The following is a 19,184-nucleotide window of genomic DNA, read 5'->3' on the forward strand; positions in this document are numbered from 1 at the left end:
GACTCATAATTTGACCGTCATTTTGGTGGAAAGTGATAATTCACTTTCACGGTTTAGGTGTATGATTATGGCTTAGGTTGCGAGAGGTCCCTGGTTAAAAAATCTATCATTTTAATCACTACAGGTTACCTTCAGATTAGTCCCGTGACACTTGTTGGGAACGTAGGGCAAAACGGAGAACATTGCGACAAGTGGGGTCACATTAGTTTGTAGCCCAAGATTTTGGATTCTACAAACAGAACTTGGCACATAGACGGTTGTGACTTCAGACGAGTCTCCTGACACTTGTGGGGGATGTAGAGAAAAATTGAGAATAACACCGTGTTCGTGGGGGTCTCCTCATTCCAGAGAGTGGTCATATGAATTTGTAGGTCAAACGGTTCGGAAGCTAGAGATGTTTTTGTGAGAAGACCGATTATAGGTATTGTCTCATGGTTTGACAAAAACCGATCTAGGTCCACCATCTTTCACTGCAAATATGGAGCGTTAACATAAGCAGTTGTGGAGGATTGAGAAGGATACGCCGAGTCTTAATCTCTCTAGTTGAAAACGGATCTATTTGAATGGGTATTTTCAAAATTAATTGACTTTGATTCACGTACCTTTGCGTCATTTGACTCAAAATAAATGAGTTCCATTCTTTTGGAAGTCTTATTTTTTCATTTGTTTTTTAAAAAATGAATTGATCTCATTTTGCACTTTATTAATTTGTAAAAACTCGTCATCATTTTGCTGTCGCGACTGAACAAGACAGAATGTGAAAGACACAGCAGATGAACTACAGAAGATTTGAACTGAAACATGGTCAAGATTTTGGAAGACTGTTATGCTCACAAGTAAAGCACAAAACACTCACATGATGTTCAATCGTTCCAAGCACCATGGACACGTCAATCGATATCTTCACTGTCATTGCTGCAGAAAGCAAAAAAATAACTTCTGGTATAAGGCTCGTTGGTCTAGGGGTATGATTCTCACTTAGGGTGTGAGAGGTCCCGGGTTCAAATCCCGGATGAGCCCTTTTGCAGATCCTTGAACAATCTCAGACAGGCAGATCTTGTCGGAACGCCGACTATCACCTCTTGGGCGCAGGACAAGGTGGCTGAATGGTTTTGGCGATAGGACTGCAAATCTATTTTGATAAGCACTTGTTGGTTCAACGTCGCACAACATTTATTATTTTAGATAACCTGCAGAATGTAGGAGCAATTCTGACTTCCAAGTACAAGGATAATGATTCAAATGTAATACACTTGAAATGACATCCAGCCCCTAAAACAAATTAATTCCTCAGGCTCTGCATTGGCCGGGAATCGAACCCGGGTCAACTGCTTGGAAGGCAGCTATGCTCACCACTATACCACCAATGCTATGTGCAGCTCAGTAGCAACATTGAGACATCGACTCATAATTTGACCGTCATTTTGGTGGAAAGTGATAATTCACTTTCACGGTTTAGGTGTATGATTATGGCTTAGGTTGCGAGAGGTCCCTGGTTAAAAAATCTATCATTTTAATCACTACAGGTTACCTTCAGATTAGTCCCGTGACACTTGTTGGGAACGTAGGGCAAAACGGAGAACATTGCGACAAGTGGGGTCACATTAGTTTGTAGCCCAAGATTTTGGATTCTACAAACAGAACTTGGCACAAAGACGGTTCTGAATTCAGACGAGTCTCCTGACACTTGTGGGGGATGTAGAGAAAAATTGAGAATACCACCGTGTTCGTGAGGGTCTCCTCATTCCAGAGAGTGGTCATATGAATTTGTAGGTCAAACGGTTCGGAAGCTAGAGATGTTTTTGTGAGAAGACCGATTATAGGTATTGTCTCATGGTTTGACAAAAACCGATCTAGGTCCACCATCTTTCACTGCAAATATGGAGCGTTAACATAAGCAGTTGTGGAGGATTGAGACGGATACGCCGAGTCTTAATCTCTCTAGTTGAAAACGGATCTATTTGAATGGGTATTTTCAAAATTAATTGACTTTGATTCACGTACCTTTGCGTCATTTGACTCAAAATAAATGAGTTCCATTCTTTTGGAAGTCTTATTTTTTCATTTGTTTTTTAAAAAATGAATTGATCTCATTTTGCACTTTATTAATTTGTAAAAACTCGTCATCATTTTGCTGTCGCGACTGAACAAGACAGAATGTGAAAGACACAGCAGATGAACTACAGAAGATTTGAACTGAAACATGGTCAAGATTTTGGAAGACTGTTATGCTCACAAGTAAAGCACAAAACACTCACATGATGTTCAATCGTTCCAAGCACCATGGACACGTCAATCGATATCTTCACTGTCATTGCTGCAGAAAGCAAAAAAATAACTTCTGGTATAAGGCTCGTTGGTCTAGGGGTATGATTCTCACTTAGGGTGTGAGAGGTCCCGGGTTCAAATCCCGGATGAGCCCTTTTGCAGATCCTTGAACAATCTCAGACAGGCAGATCTTGTCGGAACGCCGACTATCACCTCTTGGGCGCAGGACAAGGTGGCTGAATGGTTTTGGCGATAGGACTGCAAATCTATTTTGATAAGCACTTGTTGGTTCAACGTCGCACAACATTTATTATTTTAGATAACCTGCAGAATGTAGGAGCAATTCTGACTTCCAAGTACAAGGATAATGATTCAAATGTAATACACTTGAAATGACATCCAGCCCCTAAAACAAATTAATTCCTCAGGCTCTGCATTGGCCGGGAATCGAACCCGGGTCAACTGCTTGGAAGGCAGCTATGCTCACCACTATACCACCAATGCTATGTGCAGCTCAGTAGCAACATTGAGACATCGACTCATAATTTGACCGTCATTTTGGTGGAAAGTGATAATTCACTTTCACGGTTTAGGTGTATGATTATGGCTTAGGTTGCGAGAGGTCCCTGGTTAAAAAATCTATCATTTTAATCACTACAGGTTACCTTCAGATTAGTCCCGTGACACTTGTTGGGAACGTAGGGCAAAACGGAGAACATTGCGACAAGTGGGGTCACATTAGTTTGTAGCCCAAGATTTTGGATTCTACAAACAGAACTTGGCACAAAGACGGTTCTGAATTCAGACGAGTCTCCTGACACTTGTGGGGGATGTAGAGAAAAATTGAGAATACCACCGTGTTCGTGAGGGTCTCCTCATTCCAGAGAGTGGTCATATGAATTTGTAGGTCAAACGGTTCGGAAGCTAGAGATGTTTTTGTGAGAAGACCGATTATAGGTATTGTCTCATGGTTTGACAAAAACCGATCTAGGTCCACCATCTTTCACTGCAAATATGGAGCGTTAACATAAGCAGTTGTGGAGGATTGAGACGGATACGCCGAGTCTTAATCTCTCTAGTTGAAAACGGATCTATTTGAATGGGTATTTTCAAAATTAATTGACTTTGATTCACGTACCTTTGCGTCATTTGACTCAAAATAAATGAGTTCCATTCTTTTGGAAGTCTTATTTTTTCATTTGTTTTTTAAAAAATGAATTGATCTCATTTTGCACTTTATTAATTTGTAAAAACTCGTCATCATTTTGCTGTCGCGACTGAACAAGACAGAATGTGAAAGACACAGCAGATGAACTACAGAAGATTTGAACTGAAACATGGTCAAGATTTTGGAAGACTGTTATGCTCACAAGTAAAGCACAAAACACTCACATGATGTTCAATCGTTCCAAGCACCATGGACACGTCAATCGATATCTTCACTGTCATTGCTGCAGAAAGCAAAAAAATAACTTCTGGTATAAGGCTCGTTGGTCTAGGGGTATGATTCTCACTTAGGGTGCGAGAGGTCCCGGGTTCAAATCCCGGATGAGCCCTTTTGCAGATCCTTGAACAATCTCAGACAGGCAGATCTTGTCGGAACGCCGACTATCACCTCTTGGGCGCAGGACAAGGTGGCTGAATGGTTTTGGCGATAGGACTGCAAATCTATTTTGATAAGCACTTGTTGGTTCAACGTCGCACAACATTTATTATTTTAGATAACCTGCAGAATGTAGGAGCAATTCTGACTTCCAAGTACAAGGATAATGATTCAAATGTAATACACTTGAAATGACATCCAGCCCCTAAAACAAATTAATTCCTCAGGCTCTGCATTGGCCGGGAATCGAACCCGGGTCAACTGCTTGGAAGGCAGCTATGCTCACCACTATACCACCAATGCTATGTGCAGCTCAGTAGCAACATTGAGACATCGACTCATAATTTGACCGTCATTTTGGTGGAAAGTGATAATTCACTTTCACGGTTTAGGTGTATGATTATGGCTTAGGTTGCGAGAGGTCCCTGGTTAAAAAATCTATCATTTTAATCACTACAGGTTACCTTCAGATTAGTCCCGTGACACTTGTTGGGAACGTAGGGCAAAACGGAGAACATTGCGACAAGTGGGGTCACATTAGTTTGTAGCCCAAGATTTTGGATTCTACAAACAGAACTTGGCACAAAGACGGTTCTGAATTCAGACGAGTCTCCTGACACTTGTGGGGGATGTAGAGAAAAATTGAGAATACCACCGTGTTCGTGAGGGTCTCCTCATTCCAGAGAGTGGTCATATGAATTTGTAGGTCAAACGGTTCGGAAGCTAGAGATGTTTTTGTGAGAAGACCGATTATAGGTATTGTCTCATGGTTTGACAAAAACCGATCTAGGTCCACCATCTTTCACTGCAAATATGGAGCGTTAACATAAGCAGTTGTGGAGGATTGAGACGGATACGCCGAGTCTTAATCTCTCTAGTTGAAAACGGATCTATTTGAATGGGTATTTTCAAAATTAATTGACTTTGATTCACGTACCTTTGCGTCATTTGACTCAAAATAAATGAGTTCCATTCTTTTGGAAGTCTTATTTTTTCATTTGTTTTTTAAAAAATGAATTGATCTCATTTTGCACTTTATTAATTTGTAAAAACTCGTCATCATTTTGCTGTCGCGACTGAACAAGACAGAATGTGAAAGACACAGCAGATGAACTACAGAAGATTTGAACTGAAACATGGTCAAGATTTTGGAAGACTGTTATGCTCACAAGTAAAGCACAAAACACTCACATGATGTTCAATCGTTCCAAGCACCATGGACACGTCAATCGATATCTTCACTGTCATTGCTGCAGAAAGCAAAAAAATAACTTCTGGTATAAGGCTCGTTGGTCTAGGGGTATGATTCTCACTTAGGGTGCGAGAGGTCCCGGGTTCAAATCCCGGATGAGCCCTTTTGCAGATCCTTGAACAATCTCAGACAGGCAGATCTTGTCGGAACGCCGACTATCACCTCTTGGGCGCAGGACAAGGTGGCTGAATGGTTTTGGCGATAGGACTGCAAATCTATTTTGATAAGCACTTGTTGGTTCAACGTCGCACAACATTTATTATTTTAGATAACCTGCAGAATGTAGGAGCAATTCTGACTTCCAAGTACAAGGATAATGATTCAAATGTAATACACTTGAAATGACATCCAGCCCCTAAAACAAATTAATTCCTCAGGCTCTGCATTGGCCGGGAATCGAACCCGGGTCAACTGCTTGGAAGGCAGCTATGCTCACCACTATACCACCAATGCTATGTGCAGCTCAGTAGCAACATTGAGACATCGACTCATAATTTGACCGTCATTTTGGTGGAAAGTGATAATTCACTTTCACGGTTTAGGTGTATGATTATGGCTTAGGTTGCGAGAGGTCCCTGGTTAAAAAATCTATCATTTTAATCACTACAGGTTACCTTCAGATTAGTCCCGTGACACTTGTTGGGAACGTAGGGCAAAACGGAGAACATTGCGACAAGTGGGGTCACATTAGTTTGTAGCCCAAGATTTTGGATTCTACAAACAGAACTTGGCACAAAGACGGTTCTGACTTCAGACGAGTCTCCTGACACTTGTGGGGGATGTAGAGAAAAATTGAGAATACCACCGTGTTCGTGAGGGTCTCCTCATTCCAGAGAGTGATCATACAAATTTGTAGGTCAAACGGTTCGGAAGCTAGAGATGTTTTTGTGAGAAGACCGATTATAGGTATTGTCTCATGGTTTGACAAAAACCGATCTAGGTCCACCATCTTTCACTGCAAATATGGAGCGTTAACATAAGCAGTTGTGGAGGATTGAGACGGATACGCCGAGTCTTAATCTCTCTAGTTGAAAACGGATCTATTTGAATGGGTATTTTCAAAATTAATTGACTTTGATTCACGTACCTTTGCGTCATTTGACTCAAAATAAATGAGTTCCATTCTTTTGGAAGTCTTATTTTTTCATTTGTTTTTTAAAAAATGAATTGATCTCATTTTGCACTTTATTAATTTGTAAAAACTCGTCATCATTTTGCTGTCGCGACTGAACAAGACAGAATGTGAAAGACACAGCAGATGAACTACAGAAGATTTGAACTGAAACATGGTCAAGATTTTGGAAGACTGTTATGCTCACAAGTAAAGCACAAAACACTCACATGATGTTCAATCGTTCCAAGCACCATGGACACGTCAATCGATATCTTCACTGTCATTGCTGCAGAAAGCAAAAAAATAACTTCTGGTATAAGGCTCGTTGGTCTAGGGGTATGATTCTCACTTAGGGTGCGAGAGGTCCCGGGTTCAAATCCCGGATGAGCCCTTTTGCAGATCCTTGAACAATCTCAGACAGGCAGATCTTGTCGGAACGCCGACTATCACCTCTTGGGCGCAGGACAAGGTGGCTGAATGGTTTTGGCGATAGGACTGCAAATCTATTTTGATAAGCACTTGTTGGTTCAACGTCGCACAACATTTATTATTTTAGATAACCTGCAGAATGTAGGAGCAATTCTGACTTCCAAGTACAAGGATAATGATTCAAATGTAATACACTTGAAATGACATCCAGCCCCTAAAACAAATTAATTCCTCAGGCTCTGCATTGGCCGGGAATCGAACCCGGGTCAACTGCTTGGAAGGCAGCTATGCTCACCACTATACCACCAATGCTATGTGCAGCTCAGTAGCAACATTGAGACATCGACTCATAATTTGACCGTCATTTTGGTGGAAAGTGATAATTCACTTTCACGGTTTAGGTGTATGATTATGGCTTAGGTTGCGAGAGGTCCCTGGTTAAAAAATCTATCATTTTAATCACTACAGGTTACCTTCAGATTAGTCCCGTGACACTTGTTGGGAACGTAGGGCAAAACGGAGAACATTGCGACAAGTGGGGTCACATTAGTTTGTAGCCCAAGATTTTGGATTCTACAAACAGAACTTGGCACAAAGACGGTTCTGACTTCAGACGAGTCTCCTGACACTTGTGGGGGATGTAGAGAAAAATTGAGAATACCACCGTGTTCGTGAGGGTCTCCTCATTCCAGAGAGTGATCATACAAATTTGTAGGTCAAACGGTTCGGAAGCTAGAGATGTTTTTGTGAGAAGACCGATTATAGGTATTGTCTCATGGTTTGACAAAAACCGATCTAGGTCCACCATCTTTCACTGCAAATATGGAGCGTTAACATAAGCAGTTGTGGAGGATTGAGACGGATACGCCGAGTCTTAATCTCTCTAGTTGAAAACGGATCTATTTGAATGGGTATTTTCAAAATTAATTGACTTTGATTCACGTACCTTTGCGTCATTTGACTCAAAATAAATGAGTTCCATTCTTTTGGAAGTCTTATTTTTTCATTTGTTTTTTAAAAAATGAATTGATCTCATTTTGCACTTTATTAATTTGTAAAAACTCGTCATCATTTTGCTGTCGCGACTGAACAAGACAGAATGTGAAAGACACAGCAGATGAACTACAGAAGATTTGAACTGAAACATGGTCAAGATTTTGGAAGACTGTTATGCTCACAAGTAAAGCACAAAACACTCACATGATGTTCAATCGTTCCAAGCACCATGGACACGTCAATCGATATCTTCACTGTCATTGCTGCAGAAAGCAAAAAAATAACTTCTGGTATAAGGCTCGTTGGTCTAGGGGTATGATTCTCACTTAGGGTGCGAGAGGTCCCGGGTTCAAATCCCGGATGAGCCCTTTTGCAGATCCTTGAACAATCTCAGACAGGCAGATCTTGTCGGAACGCCGACTATCACCTCTTGGGCGCAGGACAAGGTGGCTGAATGGTTTTGGCGATAGGACTGCAAATCTATTTTGATAAGCACTTGTTGGTTCAACGTCGCACAACATTTATTATTTTAGATAACCTGCAGAATGTAGGAGCAATTCTGACTTCCAAGTACAAGGATAATGATTCAAATGTAATACACTTGAAATGACATCCAGCCCCTAAAACAAATTAATTCCTCAGGCTCTGCATTGGCCGGGAATCGAACCCGGGTCAACTGCTTGGAAGGCAGCTATGCTCACCACTATACCACCAATGCTATGTGCAGCTCAGTAGCAACATTGAGACATCGACTCATAATTTGACCGTCATTTTGGTGGAAAGTGATAATTCACTTTCACGGTTTAGGTGTATGATTATGGCTTAGGTTGCGAGAGGTCCCTGGTTAAAAAATCTATCATTTTAATCACTACAGGTTACCTTCAGATTAGTCCCGTGACACTTGTTGGGAACGTAGGGCAAAACGGAGAACATTGCGACAAGTGGGGTCACATTAGTTTGTAGCCCAAGATTTTGGATTCTACAAACAGAACTTGGCACAAAGACGGTTCTGACTTCAGACGAGTCTCCTGACACTTGTGGGGGATGTAGAGAAAAATTGAGAATACCACCGTGTTCGTGAGGGTCTCCTCATTCCAGAGAGTGATCATACAAATTTGTAGGTCAAACGGTTCGGAAGCTAGAGATGTTTTTGTGAGAAGACCGATTATAGGTATTGTCTCATGGTTTGACAAAAACCGATCTAGGTCCACCATCTTTCACTGCAAATATGGAGCGTTAACATAAGCAGTTGTGGAGGATTGAGACGGATACGCCGAGTCTTAATCTCTCTAGTTGAAAACGGATCTATTTGAATGGGTATTTTCAAAATTAATTGACTTTGATTCACGTACCTTTGCGTCATTTGACTCAAAATAAATGAGTTCCATTCTTTTGGAAGTCTTATTTTTTCATTTGTTTTTTAAAAAATGAATTGATCTCATTTTGCACTTTATTAATTTGTAAAAACTCGTCATCATTTTGCTGTCGCGACTGAACAAGACAGAATGTGAAGACACAGCAGATGAACTACAGAAGATTTGAACTGAAACATGGTCAAGATTTTGGAAGACTGTTATGCTCACAAGTAAAGCACAAAACACTCACATGATGTTCAATCGTTCCAAGCACCATGGACACGTCAATCGATATCTTCACTGTCATTGCTGCAGAAAGCAAAAAAATAACTTCTGGTATAAGGCTCGTTGGTCTAGGGGTATGATTCTCACTTAGGGTGCGAGAGGTCCCGGGTTCAAATCCCGGATGAGCCCTTTTGCAGATCCTTGAACAATCTCAGACAGGCAGATCTTGTCGGAACGCCGACTATCACCTCTTGGGCGCAGGACAAGGTGGCTGAATGGTTTTGGCGATAGGACTGCAAATCTATTTTGATAAGCACTTGTTGGTTCAACGTCGCACAACATTTATTATTTTAAATAACCTGCAGAATGTAGGAGCAATTCTGACTTCCAAGTACAAGGATAATGATTCAAATGTAATACACTTGAAATGACATCCAGCCCCTAAAACAAATTAATTCCTCAGGCTCTGCATTGGCCGGGAATCGAACCCGGGTCAACTGCTTGGAAGGCAGCTATGCTCACCACTATACCACCAATGCTATGTGCAGCTCAGTAGCAACATTGAGACATCGACTCATAATTTGACCGTCATTTTGGTGGAAAGTGATAATTCACTTTCACGGTTTAGGTGTATGATTATGGCTTAGGTTGCGAGAGGTCCCTGGTTAAAAAATCTATCATTTTAATCACTACAGGTTACCTTCAGATTAGTCCCGTGACACTTGTTGGGAACGTAGGGCAAAACGGAGAACATTGCGACAAGTGGGGTCACATTAGTTTGTAGCCCAAGATTTTGGATTCTACAAACAGAACTTGGCACATAGACGGTTGTGACTTCAGACGAGTCTCCTGACACTTGTGGGGGATGTAGAGAAAAATTGAGAATACCACAGTGTTCGTGAGGGTCTCCTCATTCCAGAGAGTGATCATACAAATTTGTAGGTCAAACGGTTCGGAAGCTAGAGATGTTTTTGTGAGAAGACCGATTATAGGTATTGTCTCATGGTTTGACAAAAACCGATCTAGGTCCACCATCTTTCACTGCAGATATGGAGGGGTAACATAAGCAGTTGTGGAGGATTGAGACGGATACGCCGAGTCTTAATCTCTCTAGTTGAAAACGGATCTATTTGAATGGGTATTTTCAACATTAATTGACTTTGATTCACGTACCTTTGCGTCATTTGACTCAAAATAAATTAGTTCCATTCTTTTGGAAGTCTTATTTTTTCATTTGCTCTTTAAAAAAATGAATTGATCTCATTTTGCACTTTATTAATTTGTAAAAACTCGTCATCATTTTGCTGTCGTGACTGAAGAAGACAGAATGTGAAAGACACAGCAGATGAACTACAGAAGATTTGAACTGAAGCATGGTCAAGATTTTGGAAGACTGTTATGCTCACAAGTAAAGCACAAAACACTCACATGATGTTCAATCGTTCCAAGCACCATGGACACGTCAATCGATATCTTCACTGTGATTGCTGCAGAAAGCAGAAAAATAACTTTTGGCATAAGGCTCGTTGGTCTAGGGGTATGATTCTCGCTTAGGCTGCGAGAGGTCCTGGGTTCAAATCCCGGGTGAGACCTTTTGCAGATCCTTGAACAATCTCAGACAGGCAGATCTTGGGCCACTGGTCGGAACGCCGACTATCACCTCTTGGGCGCAGGACAAGGTGGTTGAATGGTTTTGGCGATGGGACTGCAAATCTATTTTGATATGCACTTGTTGGTTCAACGTCGCACAACATTTATTATTTTAGATAACCTGCAGAATGTAGGAGCAATTCTGACTTCCAAGTACAACGATAATGATTCAAATGTAATACACTTGAAATGACATCCAGCCCCTAAAACAAATGAATTCCTCAGGCTCTGCATTGGCCGGGAATCGAACCCAGGTCAACTGCTTCATACGAATTTGTAGGAAGCTACAGATGCTTTTGTGAGAAGACCGATTATAGGTATGTCTCATGGTTTGACAAAAAACGATCTATGTCCACCATCTTTCACTGCAGATATGGAGGGGTAACATAAGCAGTTGTGGAGGATTGAGACGGATACGCTGAGTCTCAATCTCTCTGGTTGAAAACTGAGAGATTTAGTTTGATGACTTCCTGGAAGATCCGTCCCTGCGCCGTCTGCGAATTTTAGAAATGTTGTCGGACGTCTAGTAAGGGTTCGTACATTTGCAATGTGGACTTTCTCACTAACCCTATGGAAAGTGTCAAAATGTTCCCTTAATGGGAAAAATAAAGTTTTGAATTTTAACTTGGTTAATTATGTTTTAAGTCATGCTAGATATGCTGTAAGATTAAGAAGGAACTTGGGTCATTATGAGGGGAAATGTGTGAGTGTGGAGGTATTTTTTAAGAGTATGTTGGAGAAAAATATAGAGATAATACATAGATATGGTGGAGGCAATTTTGAAAAACAGTTTGTGTGGGGAGTAAATTTTTTGGAATGTTATCAAATGGAAAACTTGTGTTTAACAACTAATTGGATTTAGTGGGTGATTTAAATATTAATTGATTGTATATTTGTCTGATTTTGTAAAAGGGTGAATTGTTCATCCTATAATTATGATTGAAATGCTGTAATATTGTCTGTTTTTCATTTGAAAAATTATTTTAAAAGTACGCCCGATCTCGTCAGATCTCAGAAGCAAAGCAGGGTCGGGCCTGGTTGGTACTTGGATGGGAGACCGCCTGGGAATACCAGGTGGTGTAAGCTTTTTGTCCACCACATAATTTAATCGGCAACACTGCCTTGTAGTATTCATTTGATACTGAATGTTTATTTGACTAAATGCATCTTGTATGGGCTAGTCTCCACGGTCCTATTAATAGGATAATTGTTCCTTTTGTTGCAAGCAAGGTTTAGTTGGATGAAATACAAACATCTGTGCTACAAAGTGATGGCTACAGTATATGTAATTTCTTCCACTTTTTGAGTGACCCAAAGTTGAAGCTGCTTATCTAATACGTATGTGAAAATGCAAAGTCTGTTAATCAGACTCACTTTGACTTTATATATTGTACCAAGAGATGTTCTCTCGCTTACGGCCATACCAGACCTGAGTGAGCACTTCCTGTTTGGAAAGTGAGACAGGTGTAGGTGATTGAGCTGTGAATGAGTGTGTGTTTGCTCGAGAGTGTTTACTTGAGAGCTTTTTTGGTTATTTTTCAACGTTTTTCGAAGTATAATTTAGATTTTTGTATTTGAGTAAGTTTAAGTTTGGTTTGTTTTTCCCCCCTTGAAGTTTTGCTGCTTGGGGGAGAGTTGAGGTCTCTTTTTATATTTCTATGACGGACAACATGGCAACGACGAACGGAATGGACAAGGACAAAGAAAATTCTAAATGGAAGAAACATGGAGTAATGAAATATGGCAAAGAACTTACTGTGGCAGTGGAGTTGGTGGGAGAAGAAAAGGTGATGACGATGGAATTACTATGAGCAATTAAGGATGTGTGCGGAGAGGTGGTGGGTTATAAAATGAAAGGAGAAAGAAAGTACGAAGTTACAATGAGAAATGGAAAAGGAAGGAACGTTTAATGGATGGTTTAATGATAAAAGATACAAGGATCATGGTGAAAAATATGATTGTAAATGAGCTAGTAGTATCTTTCATGAATCTTCCAGTATACAGTGCCTTGCGAAAGCATTCGGCCCCCTTGAACTTTGCGAGACTTTGCGAACTGCAGAGATCTACAGCTGAGGTGGGAGACTGTCAATAGGACAACAATCAGTTGTATATTGCACAAATCTGGCCTTTATGGAAGAGTGGAAAGAAGAAAGCCATTTCTTAAAGATATCGATAAAAAGTGTTGTTTAAAGTTTGCCACAAACCACCTGGGAGACACACCAAACATGTGGAAGAAGGTGCTCTGGTCAGATGAAACCAAAATTGAACTTTTTGGCAACAATGCAAGACGTTATGTTTGGCGTAAAAGCAACACAGCTCATCACCCTGAACACACCATCCCCACTGTCAAACATGGTGCTGGCAGCATCATGGTTTGGGCCTGCTTTTCTTCAGCAGGGACAGGGAAGATGGTTAAAATTGATGGGAAGATGGATGGAGCCAAATACAGGACCAATCTGGAAGAAAACCTGATGGAGTCTGCAAAAGACCTGAGACTGGGACAGATATTTGTCTTCCAACAAGACAATGATCCAAAACAAAGCACAATCTACAATGGAATGGTTCAAAAATAAACATATCCAGGTGTTAGAATGGCCAAGTCAAAGTCCAGACCTGAATCCAATCGAGAATCTGTGGAAAGAACTGAAAACTGCTGTTCACAAATGCTCTCCATCCAACCTCACTGAGCTCGAGCTGTTTTGCAAGGAGGAATGGGAAAAAATTTCAGTCTCTCGATGTGCAAAACTGATAGAGACATACCCCAAGCGACTTACAGCTGTAATCGCAGCAAAAGGTGGCGCTACAAAGTATTAACTTAAGGGGGCTGAATAATTTTGCACGCCCAATTTTTCAGTTTTTGATTTGTTAAAAAAGTTTGAAATATCCAATAAATGTCATTCCACTTCATGATTGTGTCCCACTTGTTGTTGATTCTTCACAAGAAAATACAGTTTTATATCTTTATGTTTGAAGCCTGAAATGTGGCAAAAGGTCGCAAAGTTCAAGGGGGCCGAATACTTTCGCAAGGCACTGTATATTGAAAACAAAGGATAAGCTGTTAGAGATGAGGGAAGTGTTAAAAGGGTGATGGAGTGTTTAAAAGTATATGGAAAAGCCTCAAGTGCAAAGGGTAACATGGAGAAGTAACTGGGGGCAGTTTTTACCAAATACTTATTATGAATGTACCATTTAAAAAAATATTTTAAAATCAGCCAATATTTTTAAATCCAAAGATAAAATATAATATGTTGTTTCGTAAATATTTTATGAGGGCTGGGATGAGGCAGATTGGTGATATAACATATTAGTTATTTCCGGGGTTCCTTCCATTTCAGGCAATATACGATAATGTGGTTGAAGTAGATGATGTGATAAGTAAAATAACTGGAGAATATGTACAAGAAAATATTTTAAGATGTATTCCTGGGTGGTGGGTGATTTTAATAAATAAAGAGGTGGTCAAAAGAACTAGGTGTCACGCCCTGACCTTAGTATTCTTTGATTTCTTTATTATTTTGGTTAGGTCAAGGTGTGACATGGTGATGTATGCGTTTTGTACTGTCTAGGGGTTTTGTATGTTTATGAGGGTGTATATTATCTAGGGAGTTTATGTATGTCTATGGTTTCCTAGATTGGTTCTCAATTAGAGGCAGCTGTTCATCGTTGTCTCTGATTGGGAACCTTATTTAGGCAGCCATCTTCTTTGGGTATTTCGTGGGTTATTGTCTATGTCTAGTTGCCTGTGTCTGCACTAGTTTTATATAGCTTCACGGTCAGGTTGTTGTTTTGTATAGTTTGTTAAGTGTTCTTCGTCTTCATTAAAATATCATGTATTCACATCACGCTGCGCCTTGGTCTCCTCCATACGACGAACGTGACAATAACCCACCTTAAAAGGACCAAGCAGCGTGATAAGGAGGAACAGCGCTTTGTGGAATCTAGGACTCAAGAAGAAATACTGGACGGTAAAACATCCTGGACCTGGGTAGAGGTAATGGCAGGGGCCAAGACCCTGCCATGGAAGCAGGTGGAGAGAGCACAGGAGGAACGGTGACGGTATATGGGTACAAGGCTAGCACGGAAGCCCGAGAGGTAGCCCCAATATTTTTTGGGGGGCGGGGCGAGGAGTTAGGAGACCTGAGCCAACTCCTCGTGCTTACCGTGGCGGGCGTCGTACTGGTCAGGCACCGTGTTATGCGGTGGAGCGCATGGTGTCCCCAGTACGCGTGCTTAGCCCGGTGCGCTATATCCCAGCATCTGCCGGGCAAGGGTGAGGATCCAGCCAGGGCAGATGGTGCCAGCCCTGCTCTCCAGACAGCCAGTGTGTCTCCTCGGGCCAGGATATCCTGCGCCGGCATTGCGCACTCTGTCTCCCGTATGTTTGCACAGCCCAGTACGTCCTGTGCCTGCGCCCCGCACGTGCCGGGCTAGAGTCACCATCCAGCCAGGACGGGTTGTGCAGGCCAATAGCTCAAGACCTCCAGTGTGTCTTCACGGTTCGGTCTATCCAGTACCACCAGTTCAAACACCATGCGCCAGACCTCCAGTACGCCTCCACAGCCCAGTACCTTCTCCCCGCACTCGCCCTGAGGTGCGGGTCTCCAGCCCGGTACCACCAGTGCCGGCACCACGCACCAGGCCTATGGTGCGCCTCGGCAGTCCAGTATGCCCTGTTCCTCCTCCCCGCACTCGCCCTGAGGTGCGTGTCCTCGGCCCAGTACCACCAGTACCGGCACCACGCACCAGGCAGACAGTGCGCCTCACCAGTCCAGAACGTCCGGCAACAGTACCCAATCCAGAGCATCCGGCCGCAGACCGGAACCTACCACGACGGGTCACCGTCCGGAACCTACCGCGACGGGTCACCGTCCGGATCCGCCAGAGTCTCCCTGCCTCTGGCTCAGGACGTGGACCCCGCTCCACTTCCCACTTACTTAATGTCTCTGGAGTGGGAACCCTCACTGCCGACCACGGACTAGAGAACGCCACTGGACTGATGGTCGAGTCTGCAGTGAGTGGCGCCTCTGGATTGACCCAAACTGCTACAGACCTATCCTGCCCTGCCTTTCTAAGGTCTTCGAAAGCCAAGTCAACAAACAGATTACTGACCATTTCGAATCCCACCATACCTTCTCCGCTATGCAATCTGATTTCAGACCTGGTCATGGGTGCATCTCAGCCACGCTCAAGGTCCTAAACAACATCTTAACCGCCATCGATAAGAAACATTACTGTGCAGCCGTATTCATTGATCTGGCCAAGGCTTTCGACTCTGTCAATCACCATATCCTCATCGGCAGACTCGACAGCCTTGGTTTCTCAAATGATTGCCTCACCGGGTTCAATTCTTGGACCGACACTCTTCTCTGTATACATCAATGATGTCGCTCTTGCTGCTGGCGAGTCCCTGATCCACCTCTACGCAGACAACACCATTCTGTATACTTCTGGCCCTTCTTTGGACACTGTTAACAACCCTCCAGGCAAGCTTCAATGCCATACAACTCCTCTTCCGTGGCCTCCAATTAAAAACAAGTAAAACTAAATGCATGCTCTTCAACCGATCTCTGCCTGCACCTGCCCAACATCACTACTCTGGACGGCTCTGACTTAGAATATGTGGACAACTACAAATACCTAGGTGTCTGGTTAGACTGTAAACTCTCCTTCCAGACCCACATCAAACATCTCCAATCCAAAGTTAAATCTAGAATTGGCTTCCTATTTAGCAACAAAGCATCCTTCACTCATGCTGCCAAACATACCCTTGTAAAACTGACCATCCTACCAATCCTCGACTTCGGCGATGTCATTTACAAAATAGCCTCCAATACCCTACTCAACAAATTGTATGCAGTCTATCACAGTGCCATCCGTTTTGTCACCAAAGCCCCATATACTACCTACCATTGCGACCTGTACGCTAGGCTGGTATGGCCGTAAGCAAAGGCAATCTTTTGGTACACTAAAGTCAACGAGTCACTTACTCATAGGGGGACAGAGAAATGTCCACCTTGTGACACACACTGAAAAAGCTCAAACCTTGCTTGCATTTCCAGATCATACATTTCACTCTTGTGGGGGAAAAAAAGAGGGCATATCCTAGGTTCATACTTATGACAACTTCATGGACTAGGGCCCTATATAGAGATATATAGATACGGTGGAGGAAACTGTGTGGGGGGAGTACTTTTATTGAAATTCTATCAAATGGAAAACTTGTATTTAATTATTAATTGGTTTTAGTGGATAATTGTGTTCATTTTTTTTCTTTACTTTTGCGTGGAAATACAAATCACTGATGCATTTTGTTCATGTCTTATGATTCACTTGGGCAAATTAATGGATTTTCTAACAAGTTGAAGGGATTGAGTTAATTTCCTCCTTAGTTCAAAGCATTTAATATTGTTGAATTTCGGTTTAATGTCTGTATTTCGTGATTCCGTGCGGGCGCGTCGTATTTTATAGGGCCCTAGTCCATGAAGTTGTCATAAGTATGAACCTAGGATATGCCCTCTTTTTTTCCCCCACAAGAGTGAAATGTATGATCTGGAAATGCAAGCAAGGTTTGAGCTTTTTCAGGGTGTGTCACAAGGTGGACATTTCTCTGTCCCCCTATGAGTAAGTGACTCGTTGACTTTAGTGTACCAAAAGATTGCCTTTGCTTACGGCCATACCAGCCTAAATCTTGGAAGCTAAGCAGGGTCGGGCCTGGTTAGTACTTGGATGGGAGACCACCTGGGAATACCAGGTGCTGTAAGCATTTTGCTCCAGCAGAGGGTTCTCTTGTGTCATGGTGGAGCAACTCCCTTTTATTTATCACGCTAATAATGTATTTTTATTGGACTAAATGCAGTTTGTTAGTGCTTCCCTGCCCTGATCAAATAATGGACAGTGCATTTACCTCAAAATCTAGGCAGTGCATTCAGCATTTGTTTTTAGGCTAGGAGACCGTCAATGTCTGTAGTCCATTAGGGCCCTGTAAAATCCCTTCACTGTTTTGCCTGATTGCTCCCCCTCCAAAAAGAATAGAAATATATAACACGATTGGATGTTCTGTCCAGGACAACGTTTAAAACCCTAGCAGGAAACCACTTGAGGTCTGGGAAAAAAATGAAGAGCTATCGATTTTGGGGTGTAGTTACCCTTTAACTAGGCATGTCAGATAAGAATGACGGCTTAGGAAGTGCCATGTTCAGGGGCAGACGGACAAATTTTTACCTTTTCAGCTCAGGGATTCGATCTTGCAACCTTCTGGTTACTAGTCCAACGCTCTACCCACCTGCCCGCTTAAGAGTGATCTTAAATTACAATTAAAATGCACTTCTTTCAATAAAGCGTTTCACATTCTCCACTGGTTGAAATACTATCCTGTGTCTTCAGATTCATGGAATTAGATATGCATAGGTTCTGTCGTATATGAATTACAAATCAATCATGTTTAGTCTATTGTATAGTTGCAATGTGTAATCATATCCCAGGATCAGTAAACGCTGTTTAAGTGTATAATTGTAACACATGAGACAGCATCGTTTGATATGACTGAAAAAGAATGTCATACCTGAACTGCACCTTTATTTGCCAAAGAAGAGTACATGATCGGTGAATATATTCAATGTACAGGCTACAATATGGGAATCTGATACGTGGCAATAACTAAAATACATGTGTATATAGGTCTTGCATCCTTGGCACAATAAAGGTATATTCTACTCTAGGCTTCAGTAATGACATTCAGAGTTGAGGTTCATAGATTGGTATGAATATTAGTTCAGAACTTTACGTTTTAGGGTCCATACCCAGAGCGGCAACAGTTTAATCCAACACAAGTAAATAGTTAGCTAGCCATATTACTTCAGCTGCATTGCAAGGCAAGCTTACAATTGTGCAGTCAATGCTTTAGCCAGCTGGATTCTTTACATCCACTGTTTCACAAGACAACATCCTGGTTTGTTGGTTCTCAGGAGTCCCTAAAAGACTAATTACAAATTAATTCTCCTAACACTAGCTAGTCTGGTAACTTGCTAAATAGCGATTTTGGCAATTTCATTTTGACAAGAAAAATAGCCGCATCTCTACACTAACACATTCCTCTCAAACTGTACATTAGCTTGACTCGTTAAGACAACTTCCATCTGTTTTGTGGCCCTCAACGAAGATTGCTGACAAAGCAAGGGTGGCACGTCAAAATAAAGTCTTTGGTCAAAGCCTCGGGACCCAAATGCATAATGAGTACGCATACTCCCCTTGTGGTCTGGAGCAATGAAGCCGTCCCGCGGTGCAAGCTCCCAA

General features: G+C 42.0%; 7 non-coding genes across 7 annotated transcripts; all 7 read right to left on the reverse strand.

Annotated features, from left to right (window-relative positions):
• Window positions 1-1,298: 1,298 nt before the first annotated feature.
• Window positions 1,299-1,370, reverse strand: trnag-ucc (transfer RNA glycine (anticodon UCC)). Its single transcript has one exon. It is a non-coding gene; the product is annotated as a tRNA-Gly (tRNA).
• Window positions 1,371-2,700: 1,330 nt separating this feature from the next.
• Window positions 2,701-2,772, reverse strand: trnag-ucc (transfer RNA glycine (anticodon UCC)). The gene has a single exon. It is a non-coding gene; the product is annotated as a tRNA-Gly (tRNA).
• A 1,330-nt stretch (window positions 2,773-4,102) lies between these two features.
• Window positions 4,103-4,174, reverse strand: trnag-ucc (transfer RNA glycine (anticodon UCC)). Its single transcript has one exon. It is a non-coding gene; the product is annotated as a tRNA-Gly (tRNA).
• Window positions 4,175-5,504: 1,330 nt separating this feature from the next.
• Window positions 5,505-5,576, reverse strand: trnag-ucc (transfer RNA glycine (anticodon UCC)). Its single transcript has one exon. It is a non-coding gene; the product is annotated as a tRNA-Gly (tRNA).
• Window positions 5,577-6,906: 1,330 nt separating this feature from the next.
• trnag-ucc (transfer RNA glycine (anticodon UCC)) lies at window positions 6,907-6,978 on the reverse strand. Its single transcript has one exon. It is a non-coding gene; the product is annotated as a tRNA-Gly (tRNA).
• Window positions 6,979-8,308: 1,330 nt separating this feature from the next.
• trnag-ucc (transfer RNA glycine (anticodon UCC)) lies at window positions 8,309-8,380 on the reverse strand. Its single transcript has one exon. It is a non-coding gene; the product is annotated as a tRNA-Gly (tRNA).
• Window positions 8,381-9,709: 1,329 nt separating this feature from the next.
• trnag-ucc (transfer RNA glycine (anticodon UCC)) lies at window positions 9,710-9,781 on the reverse strand. The gene has a single exon. It is a non-coding gene; the product is annotated as a tRNA-Gly (tRNA).
• Between the last annotated feature and the right edge of the window lie 9,403 nt (window positions 9,782-19,184).

This window comes from Oncorhynchus mykiss, chromosome 9, assembly GCF_057628025.1.
Source record: "Oncorhynchus mykiss isolate SJ-2025 chromosome 9, ASM5762802v1, whole genome shotgun sequence".
In the NCBI taxonomy this organism is placed as follows: Eukaryota; Metazoa; Chordata; class Actinopteri; order Salmoniformes; family Salmonidae; genus Oncorhynchus; species Oncorhynchus mykiss.